Source organism: Nomascus leucogenys, chromosome 2 (assembly GCF_006542625.1).
Source record: "Nomascus leucogenys isolate Asia chromosome 2, Asia_NLE_v1, whole genome shotgun sequence".
Taxonomy (NCBI): Eukaryota; Metazoa; Chordata; class Mammalia; order Primates; family Hylobatidae; genus Nomascus; species Nomascus leucogenys.
Genome location: NC_044382.1, coordinates 152,876,968 through 152,881,890, shown reverse-complemented (window position 1 = coordinate 152,881,890; position 4,923 = coordinate 152,876,968). Strand labels below are relative to the sequence as shown.

At 46.7% G+C, this 4,923-nt stretch overlaps 1 long non-coding RNA gene across 1 annotated transcript; it reads left to right on the top strand.

The window, feature by feature from the left end:
* The first annotated feature begins 1,888 nt into the window (after positions 1-1,888).
* Positions 1,889-3,164, top strand: LOC105739428. Its single transcript, XR_001115344.2, has 2 exons — positions 1,889-2,083; positions 2,845-3,164. It is a non-coding gene; the product is annotated as an uncharacterized LOC105739428 (long non-coding RNA).
* The last annotated feature ends 1,759 nt before the right edge of the window (positions 3,165-4,923 follow it).

Sequence of the window (4,923 nt, the reverse complement as noted above, 5' to 3'; positions counted from 1 at the left end):
CCTTGATGTGAGTGGCCCAATGAGGGAGAGGATGGGCTTTTATTCCAAGTTGGAGAAATGACACTTCCCGGAGCCAGGAAATTAACAAGAGTTTCTGCAGCTGCTGATGCTGCCGCCATCCCGCAACAACTAGGGAAGGAGCATCAGAACCAAGCCCAGGCACAGAGGAAAGACAGCCATAAAAGGGTCAGAAAAACGGAGCTGCAGCCTGATTATCCTCCCCATCTTGGTGCACACGCACACTCACACACACACTATGTCTGCGGACTGAGAGTCAGAATATTCAAGCAAAACAGATCTCCTTAGATGGCAGTGACCTTACCTGAAATTTAACAGGCCCCAAAGAACTGAATTTACCAGTCTAAGGTCAACCAGGAAGGCTGTGTGCCTTCAAGCCCACCACTCAAAGACGCCGACCGATTCACTTGTCGCCTGTATGATTCTGGGTTCACACACATGGGTGCACAAACTCCCCCGAACACACATACACACACACACACACACGCACCTGCACGCATGCATACACACAATTAGGTTCAGAAATTAAACCTCAAAGTAATAGTGGGCCTCAATTATCCTACATAGCTGTGAAACAGCCTGTTAGCTAGTCACTGGAGTATTGCTTGAAATAGATTTATTACAGAAAAAGCAGCACATACAAAAGTTTCTATGATCAGTATTACTGCTGATTGTCAAATAAGACATCACTGGAAGTACACCAAAAATGAATAATGCAGGGACTGAACAGAGAAGCTGAGTGGAAGAGAAGCCAGATAAAGAAGGAACACATATTTTTTCGGCCCACAGCTTCACCCATTTTCAGCGAAGCAAGGATTTCCCTTAGGGGGAAGGGAGAATCCTAGGTCTTTCTATTCCATTTCCAGGCATGACCAGACACCAAAATCATGACAGAGTAAGCTTGAAAAGAAAGACTTCGTGAAGACTGTTGGTCAAGACACAACTGGGGAGCAGAAACATCTCAGCACGTACAGGAGAAGGAATTTAATCCAGGGAGGAGATTGTGGCTGGTGGAGGGTCAGAACCGCCACTGCAGTGTCAAATGACACACGATGAATTATTGATTCAGATCTCACGACAAGGTAACTTGGTGTGTTTGTCCACCTGGGCTGCTGTAACAAAATATCACCCACTGGGCAGCCCACGCACAACAGAGATTTATCTCTGACAGTTCTGGAGGCTGAGGTGTCCAAGATCAAGGCCCTGGCCACTTCAGTGTCTGGTGAAGTCACTTCCTGATTCATCGATGGCACCTTCTCGAGAGTCCGCAGATGCTGGAAGGGGCAAAGGGCCTCTCTGGGGACTTTTTTATTATTTTATTTTTATTTAATTTTTTGAGATGGAGTTTCAGTCTTACTGCCCTGGTTGGAGTGCAATGGCACGGTCTCCACTCACTGCAACCTCTGCCTCCTGGGTTCAAGCGATTTTCCTGCCTCTGCCTCCCAAGTAGCTGGGATTACAGGCACCCGCCACCATGCCCAGCTCATTTCTGGATTTTTAGTAGAGACGGGGTTTCATCATGTTGGTCAGGCTGGTCTAAAACTCCTGACCTCAGGTGATCTGCCCACATTGGCCTCCCAAAGTGCTAGGATTACAGGCGTGAGCCACTGTGCCCGGCCATGGGGCTCTTTTACAAGGGCACTATTCCCATGCATGAGGGTTCCACCTCATGAACCACTCACCTCCCGAAGACGTCACCTCTTGATAGCATCACATTGTGGGTGAGAATTTCAACATTCAAATTTGAGGGAGACACACACATTTGGACCATAGCACACAGGTGGGTCATAAAGCCAGGGTTCCGAGGCAAGCCTGAGGTCACCAGCCAAGGGTGTCTGCATCGGACAACACTCAACTCTGGATTGGCACCCAGCCAGTGCCCTACACTATACAAGATGCCACTGTAGGGACAGGGATGACCTCTAGAAAGGTGACCCTCAGTGGGCCAGACGGGGCTTCTGAAGAGAATTTTTCTAGCTTCTTGGTGTTTCCTGCCTGCTACTTTCAAACAAGCATCCTGTTTTAAATGTTTTCCCAGTAATATTTTATGAATGTTATTGCGAAGGTAAAGGAAATTATATTTTTGCTCTTATTGTTGTTCACTCTATTCCCATTTAGCAATTAACATTGACAGGTAAGAAAACCAAGAGAAAGAGAGATTGGAATGTGGATATAGACGCAGATGTATAGAAATAGATTCATACTAGAAATAGAAAAGGGTTAGCTATGGAGAAGGATACATAGATAGAGATAGCAAGACAGTCGGACAGACAGACAGGTTTTTTTTTCTTAAGTAGTAATAGGAACCAGAGGATGATCAGGAGGGGGAGGAAAAGAAAAAGATGAAAGCCTTGTCTAAGATGCCCACGAGCTGTCTAGTTTGCATTTGTTCCCTTGGTGAGCAGAAGGGTGCATGTCCTCTCTTACTCACCCTGATGTGAGGAACCTGTATCATCCCTGGGCACAAGAGGGTGAAGGTGGCCATCTGTGCCCTTCTCTGCCTTGTACCCTAGGCACGCCCCTCTAGATCCCAGTTTCTCTTTCTGCCAAAAAGGGGGCAGATCTGGTGAGTAGCTGAAGTTCCTTCCAGCCTGAAGGCCACTCGAAGGTCTTCTCCTGTGCCTTCCCCACAGCCCGGGTCTGCACTCTACTGGGATTTGCTGGGCTGGATTCTCAGAGGAACTCAACATCGATCGAGTTCCTCACTCCACGTTAAATCTTTGGAAAATTAACTAAAGATCTCCTAGTAAGATGCTTGTAACTTACTACATAAGGTGAAATAGTGACTTTACAGTACAAAAACTATAACCAAAGTATTACAACCAGCAGCAGGTTAAATCAACACCACAGGCCCCGTGATTGATATATGTGATCAGGACATTACATCCTGGTGTTCTTGCCCCAAGTCTTGATGTGAATCTGACCACAAGGACAATTCAGACAACCTGAAATGGTGAGACATTCTACAAAATAAACATCAATGTCATGAAAGACAAAGACTCAAGATTTTCTGCTTAATGGAGACTAAAGAGATGTGACAACTGAATGCCAGGCATGATCTGGGATTTTCTTTTGGCTCGAACAGTCTTAGGACAATTGAAGAAATCTGAATGAGGTCTGTAGCTAATAGAATTGGGTCAACGCCATATCCTTGGTTTTGCTAATTGTACTGTGGTTAAAGAAGAGAATCCCTTTGTTTTCAGGAAATGCACACAGCAGTATTTAATAGTAAAGGAACATCTTGTCTGCAACTTCCTCTGTGTGTGTGTGTGTGTGTGTGTGTGTGTGTGAGAGAGAGAGAGAGAGAGAGAGAGAGAGATAAAGATATGCAACAAATATGGTAAATATTAATTTTGGGGACTCTGGGTGAAGGGTATCTTGAGATTTTTGTGCTCCTCTTCTGCACATCTGAAATCATGTCAAAAAATTAAAAAAGGTGTGTGCTCTGCAAGGGATACCCAAACACCCATGCAGAAGAGAAAACTGATTCAAGAGATGAACCCAGGAGGGAGCCACAACGGTGCCCACTGGGGAATGAGCCTGCAAATCCAGGAGTGGCTGCACCTGCAGCCCATCCCTGCAGGGTGGTTCTCCTAGACCTGCTTCAAGTGTCATGGTTTAAATTCTCAGGCACCCCTCAGGCCATACTGACACTGATATTGGCTTTGGGCCAGGAGGAGCTAATATGCCTTGCACATAACCATAGCTTGGAGAATGTAAAAATGCTGAGCTGTTATCACATCTAATGACGTGATACATGCGAAAACGTCGCGTGTGCATGGAAGAGTGTAATGGAGGCCTACAGCCTTAAGCCACGATTTCATGTGTGACGCACAGTAGTCACAGCTGAAATCTTTCTCCAGTGTGGCTGCTCCCTCCTTCATTGAACACAAAGCAAGTTATACAATTCAGTTTTAGCAAATGTCTTGTGAGATGCACTAGCACAATACTGAAGATCATGTGCGGGTAAAAAGAACAACTTCCACCCATACCAAGCATTTTCAGTGCCAGGCCCTACCTGAAACACAACTGTCATCTCCATTTGAGCCAGGAAAACCCCAACCACGGAGAGCCGCAGAGCCCCCCGCAGTGACTCTCTGGTGTGGCAGTGCCAGGGTCTGAAGCTACTGAGGCTCTGCCGGCAACATCTCAAGACAGCATGGTAGCTCCTTCCCAGCACGCCACGCTGCCCTGCACACACCGCTAGCTTCTGTCTATACCACACTTGGCACTGAGCGCAATCCAATCAGATGCAGCATGAGACTGCTTTGTTCCATTTTCCCAAGGCCCACTCATAGGGCCTGCAGGTACCTGCACGGTCCAGGTCCAGGTCCATCGTTGTTCAATCGAGCCACCATGAACTGGAACAACTGCATCTTTCAATCGCGTCCTCCAGTTTGCCCAGAGCCATGCAAGCACGGATTCAGAACCGGATCTTTGCCTCTCTCAATAAAGTACACAGGGGACTGAAGCATCCAACTAAAGTGTGGTTTAAATAAGGAAGCAGAACTTAAATTCACCCACTGACCCATTTCCACAATCGTCAAAGTCACATGGTTTTATCGGTATTGTCATTTCTGTGTTAAACTTAGCTCTTACAGGCTTAAAAAATAATTGTTCAGGTATGCTTGGGAACCAAAGAAATAACACAGCTACTGTTTTCCCACATTGTCAAACTCAAACAAACACCTGTGACAGATGAGCACCGCCTACTGAGGTCACAGTTCACCTTTCTGCACAAGAGCTGGTGGCTTTGTTCTCTGTCTGGAAGGACTTTCTGTCTCCCTGTGCTGTGTGTCCTCTGGCCTCTTGGGCCCATCCTTCCACGCCCAACTCAAGGGCCATATTCAGCCTTCATCTTTGGTGGGATTCCCAGGGACAGATGTGTCCACGAGACCCCCAGCA